Below are 15630 nucleotides of genomic sequence, written 5' to 3' on the forward strand. Positions count from 1 at the left end.
TAAAACAACACCGACTTGGGAAGATAGTCAACCTGATCAGATGAACACAGACTGCTGACACCTCACATTAACATCAGATACATTTTGAAATACACTGTTTCACGGGATGAGGACTGTGGATTTCGTCACGTTTTGCTTGCTTGCCATGAAGACAGTTTTGGAAACACTCTCTCTGTCTCTCTGAATTTGGCTTCATGTTTTTGTCATGAAAATGATCCAGTTCAAAGATACATACTGACAAAAAAAAAAAAAAAAAAAAAAACACCAGACCAATCCAAAAATATCAGCAGTGGCACAGGAGCTGAACACGTGGGTTCAGCCCCACACAAACAGGCTGCAGTGAGCTGCTGTCTGTCTGTCTGCCTGTCTCAGACCAGGCTGACCCACTTCTGCTGTGCTGCTGCCTTGTTCCAGGGCGGCACGTGGTGGATACACGCAGACACATACACACAGACACACAAACTGTACTTTCTTATCTTACCAACAGTGGACTGTCAGATCACTGTTTCCAGTCGGTTTGAAGACAGAAATAGAAATACACATTTTTTGTTTTTTTTTTATTAAAAGGTTTTATCAAAGATGGACCATTGATCTATATTGTTTTTTAACATTTTTAACATTCATTGGTTTGACAAATGATCTGAAAATAATCATGTAGTGTTACACTCTTGGAATTCTAATTGGAACTGTACTTCATGTTGTTTGGACATACAAAGTATGTAAATCATTACTATATTTAGTGTGTGCTGTTTATATTATCGGCCACTGATATAGTACGCTGTGGATTAGCTGTTGTTACTTTAGTGCTACTGTTTGTTACAACTGCAAAAATCTTCCAACATTTTTAAAAACTTCATGTTTCAGTAAAACCTCAGCCGCTGATGGTTTTCCATCCCATAATCCACTACTTGTGTCTCAAAACAGCAGGTAGGATTTGAACCAGAGCCTGCACCACTGGCACTTTACTGTTGCAAACTAACCCTCCATGCTGCCACTGGGAGCTTCTCTGTCTATCAATTATTTGGGTCAAAGACATATGAAGTCTTTCATCTCTGCGTTGGACTTACAAAATACACCCTTACTTCTGAGCCTCGTTTGAGTCTTTGGTGTTGGACTTCAAAATTCAGTCAGCCTAACAAGGATCCAGCCTGTGTCTTCAAAACTTTTTAGCACTCTTCTAACACCCTGAGTCTTTTGTAAGAAAGATACTTGACCTATTTTTTTTTTGGAGCCTTGAGCCTCACTATAAGTGCTGGACTTCAAACAGTGCAGCACCCGAGGACTGATTTCAAAATGTAAGGGTGGTCCTCTACCACTTTGAGCTGTTTGACCAGACACACTTTTGCTTCTTTTCTTGGAACTTTTCTTTCTTTCCTTTGGACATTGACTTTTAGTGAATATCAGCGTGATGGAACACTGGACCTCAAACCTTCTCAACGGTCCTCTGACTCCTTGTGCTCTTCGGTAAAAACCATGTGAGCGGTCAACAGTGACCTTTTGAGTCTGTCCTTTGGAGGTCAGACTTCAGCCACAACCTCAAACTTTCAAACCAGTCCTTTGGGACCCTGTTGGCTCACTGGTCCACTGCTGGCGAGTGTGCAGTGATTGAGATGTCCACTGTTGGATAGGTATTCAAACACATGCAGACACACACACACGCTCACACACACACATTCACACACACACACACACACACACACACACAGGCTGGCTGAATCAAAGCTGAGATCTGCCTTCTGTTCCAAATCCAAATCTGCTCCATCCAAATCTGTGTGGCTCCTCCTCTCTGTCTGCCTAAAAGGTATCAGGCACATCAGATGTTCTGTTCTCAGATCAGCCCCGTGGCCATAGCTGCTGTTCATAGAAACACTCACAGTGTCACCGCACAGCTGATTAAAAACACTGATGGTGTTTCTGGCCTGATGTGTAAAACGTGAACATTAATAAATACTATAAACAACAGGAAGAACGTGTCTTTGCTCTTGTTTTCTGTCTCATCAGTTTCATCTCTGTGTGCCCAGTTGTGTCAAAGGGCTGAGCAGAGACAATGGCATATGCGGGACACTGCTTCACTAAAAGAAAAAATAAACTACTTCTACAACAAACTACATTTTATATCCTGTCTATTGAGCAGGTGGGACTCTGCCGGCAGCTCTTTGAGCTTGTGGCACATTAGGGCCCTGTCATTCAAACATGGTTTATCTAATCCAGGCTAAGCTGAATATAATGTCAGGTTGAAGGAATGAAGTGAAACGAAATAATGGAGATTCAGTCTAATTATCAGGTTCCAGATGACTGTGAAGAAGCTGCACTTTTTACAGATCTGGGGTCAGTTACAGACGAGCAAACACTGACACAGAGGATAACTGACAAATAGTAAGACAAAGTTGTAATCACCATCATTGGAGATCTCCCACCCAGCCTCCAGCAACACAAGAGGAAGCTCCAGGGTGAAACAGGCAGGGTGGGTCAGTGAAATCACTTGTTAATGAACCATGGTTTCCTCTTGTTTGACATGTGGCACCAGTGGTCAGCAGGTGTCTCTGATTGTTATCTTGGAAACATGGCTCTGAGTTAGCCTGCGGGGTAGAGTCGCTAACTTTTAGGCTTCAAATAAGTCAGTGGCTGTTCTTAGAGCCAAATTAAAACATGGCCTGACAACACAGACCAGTCTAACACTTCTTTGTGAAAAAGACACCTGGGTTGAATGACTTGTTGCTATGACAACAGTTACTGATAAACTTTTGAAGAGAATGAAAAATCCAGGCTCGTGTCGAATCCTACACAATGAAATCAAAGTTAACTCAGTTATCCAGGTATGAAGAACAGGGCTCACTAAATAAAACTGCTGGCTGTACGAAAACTAAAGAGTCAGCCTTAGTGTTGTTGGCTCCTGTGTGGGACTAAAAAACGAAGGTGCAATTAAAAGAGGGAGGATCATCACCTGAGCCAGGTCACTGTTTTATTTCCAACACACTCTTAACCCACTCCTCACTTCCTGACCTCTCTTTGTCCCACCAGCACTAAGGATGAAAGTGTACACAGGTAAACATAGATCTGACTAATCCTAATCCTCAGGCCTTTAATCTGCTGTGAGAACAAGCTGCAGACGCACTCAACATAGCCCTGCCAGGTCTGACCTGGCCTGGATGACGGCCCACAGTAATCTTTCCGCTGAGGATGACACAGCAGGAAGAAGGAGTCAGCACCCAGAGACAGGACAGATTCACTCCAATTCCACATGTTCTTTTTGGTTAACCTTTTATTTCTTTTTGTGTGGTCATCATTCTCTCCTTTCTTTTCCATGATGTTTTTTTGTGTTTTACATTGTAGGTAAAATGACAACAACTCTATCAAGTTAGGCATTGCATCATGATTATAAAAGCATCACACTGCATATTTTCCTCACTGAATTCCAACCATTGTTTGATTTGAAAAAAAAAAAGATTATGAAACGTGATTTTGAAATGATGCTGTCAAACAGTCATTGTCAGGCTCTGGTCAGATGATACAGAACTTCAGCAAACACACACACACGCACACAATTTTCACAGTACATATAGAATATACGTTTTCAAACTTTTTTCCTTCTCGTTCAACCAAACAACAGAGAAGCTGTGATTGTCATATGTATAGAAGTGAGTGTACCTCTGCTCTGTGTCCTTATAGACATAAACCTAACAGTTTAGCAGAGCAATGAGCTGATGTCACTACCTATAACCTAAGATTTTTTTTTCTGTTCCCCTGAACTTTGATGACGTTGCAGAGCCACTGTTAACCTGTGCTGAAGGTCACACAACAGCATAATCTGTTGTTTGGAGAAAATGTTCTGTGTAAGTGTTGTGAGACACACAATATGACATAGAAATGGACTTGGTGAAGAAATGATGCATGTGAGCTGCTGCTCATCTGATGAGCCCAAAGATGGTGAAAAACAATGGTGGTGTCACACAGATCTGTGTGGAGCGATGAGGGGACTGTAGTGTTCCTCAGAGAAATACATGAAATGTTACACCTACATCATGTGCATTTTTTTTCTTCATTTGAGGTTTGACTGATGCTTTTTCAATGACTTTGAAAAAACTGATTTTTCAAATCATCTTGTTGCACCCTCTTTTCCTGAAATGGTTTAATTGCAAAATCAGCTGCGGACAGTCACATAACAGTAGGGGGGGGGGGGGGGGGGGGGGGCACATTAATATGCATATATTTTTCCATGAAAAATAAACAAAAAAGGTTAAAGTTTGTGCCACATTTTAATGGAAACCAACATACTGTCACATTGTTTTCACCACTTCATTCGATACATTGTCGAAATTAAAATGCTTTTAAATGAATTTAAAAGACTAATTTGGGTTTTAACCAGCCCCACATAATAATAAAAAACATATTTCAAATGAAATAATAAATAATGTCCAACTACTGTTCAGTATACAACAACTGACTACAATATTTGATTCCTGATGTGTGGACACTTTGGACATACAAGAGTTTGAGTGTGTGTGTGTGTGTTGTGAGCAGCAGTACACAACGTTCAGTACACAATGTCCCGGCACATTTACAGCTCTGAGTCTGCAGCCTTTAAAGCCGTGGCTCGTAGCTGTGTGAAAGCTCAGCTCAGCCACGGATACATCATGCAGGGAGCAGTGCTGCCCTCTATCTGTCAGCAGAGGAAGGACCATAGCCCCTCTCCTGGATGCTGCTCCTGCCGATGGTGGAGGGAAGGTTAAGAGGTAGGTAATAATAATAATAATAATAATAATAATAATAATAAACAGACTAAGTGGTTAAGTGGTCTAAAACGAGTCCCCAAAGTTTTTAAAGAAAACCTGACCTTAATGTTAAACTGCTGTAGCTGGGAGGAGGAGCGTGTTTCCATTTAAGGAGAATAATATTGCAGTGAAGGTAAAAGCCTTCTGCAGTGCTTTGGAAAGTTTTTCAGCTATAACTGTTAGGGGATTAAGATCTCTGGGACTGTGAGATACATTTTTGACAGGTTTCATTATATTTCTTCTTGGGGTCATGGGTTTAAACCCCATTCCGGGCAGCACTGCCTCCCATGGGCCCACCACCTGTGGGAGGTGCCATAGGACTTCGGTGCATTGTGGACTGGGCAGCAGTCGCCCCCACGACCTGGGCCCGGACCCAGATAAGCGGCAGATGATGACATGACAATACATGACATTATATTTCTGTTCAATAGTCTGTTAATCTGGGGCAGCACAACCATCTCAATCAGGTTGATGTGACCCGCCAGAGACAGTGGTTGTCATGGAACAACTCATGGTAATGAAAACATCCAGATAACAAAATCTTGTGATTGTTTAAGAAGGTTGAGTCTGGAATCTATTCATTAGACGAGTTAACAGGAAGAAACTCGCTTTACTGGAGTGTAGCCTGAGATCTTATCAGATTGCTCCAGGATCTTAAAGGGATGGAGGACAATGGTTCTGACACATGTAAAAGAAGGTCACTGGTGTACAAGGATAATTTAGAATTCTCCCCTAAACGAGTGAAGCCCTTAAAGTTCTCCTCCCTGCTGAGCCAGATGGCTAAAGGCTCAATAGCGAGACCAAACAACCTTGTCTGGTTCCACGATGGAGGTGGGTGGGAGTTGACCTCCCACTGTTAGTACAACTGGGAATGAATACAGAAATCTCATCAAGCAAATAAAATCTGCGCTAAAAACAAATTTCCCTGAAATATGAAAGAGACATCTCCTCTCCACTTATCAAAGGCTTTTTCAGCGTCAAGTGACACGACCACTTCAGGAGAGTCAGTGCCAGGAGCGGAAAGAAGATCAACAACCTCCTTGTGTTATAAAAAGATTGTCTCCCCAACATAAAGCCTCCTCATGCCCCTGTTTTATGTGGGAATGAGGACTGGTTACACTTTTTTAACATGTGTCAGTGTTTTACCTAAGATTTTATAGTCGCGTTCAGATGTGAAATGGGTCTGTAGCTACAACAGAGCTGCTACAGGTGATTGTCTCTTTGTTCTTTTTGAGTAACAAAGCAATGTGTGTGTGTGTGTGTGTAGAAACTCATATAAAAATATATTATATTATATATGTAAACTTAATATTTGTGCACTCAGTTATTAGTTTATTGTGTGATGCTGTTGATCATATAGTTGAATCAGCACATATATGGCTCCAAACGCACACACCCATGGCCGATTGGTGTGTATATTACTGATACACCTTTAGTTTCTTTATTATATTATATTATAACCAGCAGAAGATACTGCACTTGCATTGTCTTGCACTTTGCTGTTTGACTCCTGCTTGAACTGTGAAAACACTGAGTCCTGTTGTTGTAACAGTGTGGATCATCATCAGCATCTTATTTATTGTTAAGTCTAAACTGATGTTCAGTTCAGGGGCTGAAGACGCAGATGAGCCTAATGTGCGTGTGATGAAACCCTCAGTCAAACCTTGTGATGTACATCGCAGTTATAGAGTGTCCCCTGGTGGACAGTGATCATCAGTCACCAAACACACACACTACACAGTGCACAATCACCACTCTGATGGAACTATAAAGAGGAGCTTAAACCTCTGATTAGGGTCATCTTCAACTGAAATGTCTTTAACTGACAGAGCACCAACACTAACAGGTCTTTAAATAGTCAGTTTGCCGCAGACATTTGATGAGACTGAAACACAATTCAGTCAAAGTCTTCTGTCAGAGTGGCAGCAACAGAAGCAGCAAAACTACCTGTTGATGTGCTGCTGAAGTTTGAAACAAAACTCTTGCTGTTAATATTATATGCTATATGTCATAGCAAATATACAATATATACCAAAATATTTTATATAGTGCTTGTTAATGAAAGATGGTGCTAATTCTTCCTGTATTTGACCTTCTCCGCAAATACTTCTTTGTTGGTCTAAGAGGCACCTGGTGTTGATTAGATACAGTATAGCTGTGTCTCAATTCTGATCACCTGACAGGATGTTTTAAGTAGAGAAAATCTATTTTTGTAGGCACACAAGACATTTAAGACATCACTGACAGTCCTTTTTTTTCAAACAGCAGCTCTATCAAAATATGGTATCCAGTAAATGAAGGTGGTGTTTGTTTTGTTTGTATCTAATGTGAGCCTAATATTCCCTCTCTTTTAGCTCTGTTTTTGGTCTCCACCAGATTCAGAGGGAAACATCTGCCAAATGCTCCACCATGTTCACCTGCTGCTCTCTGACTGTGCCTGTCTGCTGTTTGCAGGAAGTGGACTGAAGGTTTTCAAAGCTTTTTAGTAACAGCTGTCTGCTGCTGGAAACACGGTTGGTGAGAACACTGATAGTGAACCTAAACAGTAAAGCTGTGGGCTATGAAGCCAAAAGAGTGAGCTCTGCAGAGATAGTGATAATTCTCTGTAGGTTCTTCACTACAAGCAACGCCTTTTTTTTTTTTCAAAATTACACTGAGCCACTTGATCCATTGTTTAAAATAATAATCATGCACAGCTTTAAGTGATCACCCAAAATAACATCAATAACACAAACCATCAAAACAAGCAGCAGGTGCTGTGAATTAATACATAGGATTTTTTTCATCTATTGCATCCATTTCATTTTTTAGTCCTAAAGATAAAGTTATATTTTCATTTCATCCATATGATGGTTCATATTCATAATAATGTCACAATAATGAAAGCGTTCAGGTGTTAATGAAAATAGGTGTTTTAACATCTTATACTGTCACACAAACCAAACAGGGCAGACACCCCGTGAAACAGTGTATATGTAAACAGCCCTTTATGGACATTGTTTAGGGCAGGACGCTGAATTGGAAAGAGTATTTTATAGGCCTGTATAAATTGGACAGAGCTGAGTCTTCCTGTTCTAATCCTGCATGTATTGGCCTTTATCTCCAGAGCAAATAAAAATAATGCTTTAGATTCGTCTGGAGAGACTGTGAGCCTGTTTGATTTAGGATGTGGCTAATCTCTGCAGGACACTAACAGCTCCCACTGCTGGGTCTGCTGCATCTTTGAGCCAAGGGATAAAAGGAAATGAGTCTTTCATATATTTCTGACATTAGACTGTTCTGATTGGATTTACTGTGGACTGGTTTTACTGCTCAAGGATGTTAAGGTATTCATTTTAGGAATTTCATATCAATGCAAGTGTAAAATTTGACATGCGGGTCATGGTGTAGGGATGAAACCACGTGTTTTTCCCTCTCCTTGTATCGTGTGGTGTTCACGGTGTGATTCATACACTCAGGGACAGTGACAATGGCAACCATTCCTCATGGGATGCTACGTGATTACACTGTCAAGCTCCAGCCGCTCCACTCGGCACCACTTTGACAGTCAGTTAAACGTGTGATATCATGGGAGGAAGCAGCGTTTCTGCACCAGCACAGAGGTGTTCAGCAGGATTAAGGCCAAACAGATCGATGCAGCATCACCACAAAACCAAAGGGACAGACACACTGTGCAACGTCAGCTTTGCTGAGGTGCACGTCAGAGGCAGGCTGTGAAACGATAACATAGTAGACTGAAGGGGTCAGGGTGCTTCAAATGTCGCCTGAAACATCCTCCTCCCTTCTCATGTTTCTGGAGTGGGGAATGGGGACGCTGCAGCCAAGAGTTGATGTTACTTTCTGAAAAAGAGATGCACTTTACACAGTGATCATGTGTGGAGGAGTGAAAGTAGGCAGGGTGTGAACTTCTGTCTCAAGCTCTCTTTTTTTTATTCCTCATCCAGCTTCTTCTCTCACTTTATATGTAGAAAAGAATGAAACGTCGTGACTGTCCTCAGGAGAGATTGTCTGATTAAAGTGTCTCCTTCTCTCTGTCACTGCAGGCTTTTGACTCCACCTTCCACCTTCCACAGCTACACACACTGTTGTCTTCAGGTGTGGTTGGACAACAATCAACCAACATACAAACTACTTTGGTTTTTATTGGGACTTTAACTTCCTGTTGCTATTTTTCAAAGTTGGGGCCATCCCTCACAAGCAATCACTAAACCAGATGATATTTCAATTTGTTGGTCTGGAAGCTGATTTATCAACGTGAATTAAAGCAAAGCTTTTCATACAATAACAATTTAAGACATAATGTAGATTTTACTGATAGTGTGATTGGGAATAATCAGCTTGTCACACAGTAATCAGTGTGTAATCAGCTGCACTGTGTAGTGTGATAGTGTAACTAAAACCAGATGAGTCTCCGCTGTGACTCAGACAGCAGCTGGTGTAAGATCATATTGTTGTAACAACACAATCAAACACAAACAGCAGCTCGTTCTAACCAGTCACCACGAGTGTTACACAGAGAGACGAGCAGCTGATCCCAGAGCAGTGCGCAGAGAGCTGATCTGTTGTCTGTCAGGTGACTGCCTCTCCCTTATGTCCCCGTTCTCCCATTGTTTCCTCCCAGGTTCATCTTCCTCATCTTCCTGTTGTCCTGCCACGTCCAGCCCTGTCCTCACAAAGTGTTACCTGTTCTGAATCACAGAGCCATCACCCGCTCTGCTCTGACACATCTCCACCACCTGCTCTGCTCCATCTACCTGCTCATCACCTCCTCCACAACTTTCTGTGCTCCTCTTTGCCAAGCTCCATCTCCAGCCACTCAGTCCAGTCCTCTCATCATCCCACAGCTCAAGTTTTCAGTAAACTGCTTTTTAACTGTTTTTCTGCCTCCTGGTATGTTTGCATTGTAACGTCAGAAGAACTATGACAGGACAAACTCAAACTCATGTTTGTGCTATCAACATGTTTCCAACTCTAACAGCCACAGTAACTAATTGCACAAGGAGAAACAACCCTCCTGACATCCTGACACCCATCAACACCAAAGGCTTCCCACCATATTTCCTGTATGTGTGTGTGTGTGAGTGTGTAGCTTTTGTTACAGCCAGGTCTTTGCTGCTAATGAGTTTGTCACATCTCACCGATGAGGGCACCTTTACTAATTAACTTAGGCAAACTCCTATGTCCTTGTCAGTGCACAAGAGCAGTGAGCTGTTGATTCCCCACCCTCACTGCAAGTGGGGGCCACAGTCTCATCAGCTCGTCTGCTCCGGACATGAGAGGGGTATTTAAATGGCCTGATAAGAATAGACCATGAGAACAAAGGCATGCTGGGAGTGAAATGATTGCAGCTCAGGGGACAAAAAGAGACGCTCAAGGCTGATGGATCATATTGTAATTGAGAGCAAACTGAATACATTTAAGTGAATGAAGCCAGTGATTAAGGCAGCTATCTATTCACTGATGTTTTTACTGAAGAGGCCAAATATAATTTGGATTACCGAGGGTGAAATGAATCAGACTTTATGTGGTTTGTGAAGGAGGCTGATCTATAGAGGCAGGGCAGGATCCACTGCTATAGCTGTTAGTTAAGAGGTAAAAGAAAAAAAATATCATTCATCAACAAAACAGAGGAGAAATTACGGCCATTAAACGTGTCGTTTTAGTAGGAACACAATCACAAAACACAGCAGCTCGACCAAAACATGAGAGGGAAAAGGTCCAGATGTGTAATATAAGACAGCAGTGTAACATACTGTGTCCTCTCTTATCAGTCAAACAGAGAGTAACATCGACAGTCGAGCCTGAGTTCAAATGCAACATGACAGTGTTACCATGTGACCTGCAGCCATGTTCCTGCTGTCCTACTACAGAACCGAATGGGTAACATTTTACTCCCTATTCATCATTTATTAGCAGATAAATGGGCCTTTTTAAGGTTTTATCAATGTACACTGAAAACACATTTTACATTATCATAACTGTTTTACTACACTGTAATTCAGTGACATTCAATGTCCTGCAGACATGCATAGCTGGTGGGACATTGGTGGGACATCATAAGCAGGATATCCACAAGTTAAATTAATATATGACTGGAGTATTAGCTCCACCCACTGCTTATCTTTATAAAACCAACTCCTAATATTACAGTAGTGGATGGAAATGTGAATTAATTTGTATTTTATTTTGTCAGCTTTCCTGGTAAATCCACCACAGACAGCCACAGTGAGGCCATAAAAGACTTGAAACATTGGACACTGTTATTGCACTGCAGACATGAAAAACTGTAACAGTTTATAGACCTGAGTTTGACCACCGTACTTACAGTTTTCCTTCTTCTTGTATTCAGCTTTTAATTATTATATTATTATACGGTCTTTGACATCATGTTCACATTAGTTCCTTTCTGTTTTTGAGTCAGGCTGTGTTGAGTGAGGTGTAGAGAGCTGAAGTGAACTGTAATTTCTGGGTTCTGTGTCAAAGGTGATAAGAACCTCATTCAAAATCTCACCCACATTTGTAAATGCCACTAAAATTAAAACTTCAGCCTTAGAGCACAGGCTTTTCTTAACAGTGTACTATATGCATTCCATATGTTTTTCAGGCACGTTACCATTTCTTTTCCTTTTTTCTTTTGCTATTCATAGACAGTATGTAGTTAGTTAGCTATGTGAGAGGATGATGCCCCCATTCTTAATCTCAACCATAAAACTCTGACTGCTTGATTGTTATGGGGCTTAACAGGCACATTGCTGATCACATCTGAGATATGACTGGTGGTTCAGAGGTCTGGAACCAGACTCTCGATAACGGTTGACATTTTGGGTGAATTTACTTTGTGCCAAAGTAAGTCCAAATAAAGAGGTTTTAATAATCTGGCTAAAGTGCTGGATTACAGTTGGATTACAACTTGTTTAATGATTGTTTGCTTGTGTGTTTGTTGATGTCACCATATTCCGGGATCTGAGAATCCACCTGTGTGAGAACAATATTATTGTCACTAACAGTAATAATGGCCTAAACTTTTCAGTTTCCAGACTTCTGTGATCCATGTACATGTATGAAGAGATGACTAGGCATCTCCAGTTCCCCGAGGACAACTCCCAATGTTGGTGATTCTTCCCCTCCTGCTATGCAAGGCTTTCACCTCTTCCAGACAGTATGATCTTCATGATCATTAGTGCAGAGGGAAGCCTGGATGGTCATTTTTCCTGCAGCGCCACGGGGGAATCTATTCTATCTGTTTGCAGGGATTTTAATGAGTTGGATGGGGGAACACTCATTAGCTTGCATTTGCAGTATCACTATGAGACACTGTGTGAATAATTACCTTAACATCAGCACTTGTACAACCACTGGAACTTCATGAAGGAACACAAAAGAAATGTGGAGAATTGCAGTAATGGAAAAAGAAAGAAACAGATACAGATACAGATTTAGAGAACATACAAAATTTGCATAGTGCATTTTGTGCCATAAAATAAAACATACACTATCAAAGCAGTACAGCATGTGATAAAGTTGGTGCCTCATATTTCAGTGTTAGCGCACGCTGACATATCAGCTGCTTTTTTCACAGCCAATACTTTACAGAGAAGATGTAGCAAATGTTTGAACACGTCATCACTAATGTCTGTTATTCACAAGAAGCATCTGAAGTAGAGGCAGTTGTTCAAGCTGCTTTATATCAATTTGCTCTTCAGACTTTTTCATTTCACGGCATGTAGCCCATGTTCCACTGATGATGTCACCGCGGTGTCCACAGGTTGCTGAGGCCCCTCCTGTAAGACAGAAACGTTTTTTATATTTCTTTATAAACACATTTTCCAAGGCTGCAGTATTTTCAGGATTAACTTTAAACAAAAATGCATAATCATTTATTTATGCTTGTGGCTACTTGAGCAGAAAGCTACTCTATTAAATTGTCACCTTATACCGTGCACTTGGATTTATAAGTATATTTAATAACATTAGAAAATACTGAAATAAACCTATTTGAATGTGTGAAGGAGGACATTGGAACATCTCTGTCCATAGGGCTGTACCGAGCATGATTTAATAACCCAATAGACATATTGTTGACCCGCTTTCAGAATTTTGACCCTATTTAAACCTGAGGACAACCCCGCTGACCTCACACAGGCTGAAATCCATAAAGTTCCAATTCATCCAAACCCTGGGTGACCACCAGTTAATAAAACACGCAAGCTGTGTGTTTATGTCAGAGAGCAGAAAAATGATGTCTCTGGGATCAATAATCGATAGAGAGAGAAGCAGCTTTTAATTAAACCGAGCTGGGGAAAAATTTAACATGAGACAGCTCTACAGAAAGGAACGAGCACTGGAGACTCCATCATTTAAATTTATGATGAGCTGACGGGCACGGAGATTTAATTTAAACTTACATCTACAGGGTAGAAGAGAAATGCAAATTCACACCTCTGTTTACTCCCTCTCATACTGAGATTTGCCAGGCCTATTAAAATGTGACTTCCAATCAGTTCAGCAGCATTTCGCCTCAACAACAACCAATACAATAAAAAGTGAAGGCTAACATTAAACACAGTTAATATTTTAGCATGAGACAAAAGCTGTTTTTTTTTTTTTTTGTTTGATTAGCTATGTTAGCCGAGGGATGGCAAAGCAGGGCAGTTAGCTCATCAACTAATGCATTGATTGCTGTAAAATTCTATACAGAGATTCGTGGTCCTCAGAGGATGGATCATATTGACTTGGGTAATCTCCTAACTTTCTCTACAATGTCCTGAGATAAATATCTGTCTCTTTAACTGCTAAATGCTCCTCTGTGTTCACCAGGTTGTCTCTGTCTGCTCTGTGTACAATGTTGCTGTTTGTTTGTTTGTTTTTTAGAGCTATTTCATGGAAAAAAAAAGCTGCTGAAACCAGGCTGATGAGAGCACTGAGAGACAGAACCAAAACAATGAGCTGAAAGAAGCTAAAAAGAGCTAAGGACTGCAGAGTCCATAAGTCTCAGTCATCACTACTAGTATCATATTTTACATTTCACAATAGTCATTTGATCCATCATTAATTTAAAAAAATATATTTAAAAATTAATTTATTTATCTTGATTCACATCTCTTTGCCATAAATTCATACCAGACATTACAGTACAATAAGCAGTGTCAGACATGAGGACAGGCTGTTGTGGTGGAAGAAAGGATTGTTTTTTAAAGCCTCATTTGTACTACCACTGCATCAGTGCTTAGACAGCAGCAGTTTGAAATAACTGATGTATCCATCTGTCTGTCAGAGAGAATGGGAACGGTCAGTGGGCTGAAACCAGCATCTGTCATAATGACTGTAAATCAACCGACCCACAGCGTCTGCCAGTTAAATTATGCTTCTGAGGTGTGTGTGTGTGTGTGTGAGCTCCTGTACTTCTACCAGCCATATTGTTTATTCCAGACACATCAGATGTGGCTCAGTGTGACATTATACCTAGAAAAAGAAACTCTAAGTATGCATATGAACTGATATTCAATAGTTTGCCATGAATTACATTGTGATGACACCATGCACAAACAATGACATAAGATGATATGTAAATTGAAGTGTCCTGTTGACATTTCCTCAATTCAAGCTTTAACATTTTCATCCATCAGGGAATGAATGGTCTGTGAATCAGTGTTACATTCAGACTGTATTTCTATAATGATGTGTCTGTTGTTCAGGATGAGCAAGAGTCCACATCACTTGTTTATCCCCAGTCTGTTTTAAGACAATTCTACAAATTCTACTGTTTTAAGACATTACAAATCTGGTAATGAAACACACATAAACATTTACATACATATGTACATATATATTTAGCAGTGGAGCAACAGTGTGTTTTGATGTGTTGAAAGAGAGGAGATGATAAAGAATTTGGCATATGGCAATGGCGACAATACAAAGAGTATCACATTTCCTTTTTAATTTATTAGTGATGTTTTGACCAACTATGGCTCCTTATAATATATGTTATTTAAATGTATGCAGATGCAGGTTGCTATGCTTTCACCTTCTGTCCAGTTCATCCCAAACCAGCTCCATGAGGTTGAAGTCTGGAGACTGGTCTAGGCACTCAAGAAACTTCTTTGTTCTCGGCTTCACAGCTTATTTAATATTATTTTATTTATCCTGTTTTAATTTTGATTATCAGCACCATTACAGTCATACTGTAATTTGTTATAACTATTACCATTACCAAGCTCTCCTTCCACCTGCCACCCTCAGTAGCTAAGCCTGTAAACCATCCACTGCTAACAGGAGGTGGGCACCACCCTGTTTTCATATTTTCATCTTTGATTCTATTGGGCTGAGGTGTGTTTAATGATTCTTTTTGAACAAACTGTCACATGTAATGTACCCAGAAAACATAATAATAATAATAATAATAATAATAATAATAATAATAATAATAATAATAATAACAATAACAACAACAATAATAATAATAATAAAAGTAAAAAGCAAAACAGACAAGTACACACACACACACACACGCACACAATACACAAAAACAAAATTCAGCCACTGCTGTTTGGCTCCTGAACTGAAGACATCTGAGACCATTGTAAGCCTTCTAGCACCACCTGCTGGAATAAAAGCGCTCCTGTGTTTAAAAATACAGCTTAAATTAAAAAAAACAAAAGTTCTTAAAAGTCACACAGAGAAGAGAAAAGAAAAAGAAAAGAAAGAAAAGAGAAAAGAGAAATAACTCTGAGGCTGATATACAGTTGCAGAATCTTAAGAATGGATAGTTTAAATCAGGTTGTTCATAATCTTAAAGAGCTAGACAGGCCTCTTGGGAAGTGTGCTTGTTTGCTGTCAAACAGACTCAGAGGAGAAGATT

Source organism: Toxotes jaculatrix, chromosome 2, assembly GCF_017976425.1.
Source record: "Toxotes jaculatrix isolate fToxJac2 chromosome 2, fToxJac2.pri, whole genome shotgun sequence".
Lineage (NCBI taxonomy): Eukaryota > Metazoa > Chordata > Actinopteri > Toxotidae > Toxotes > Toxotes jaculatrix.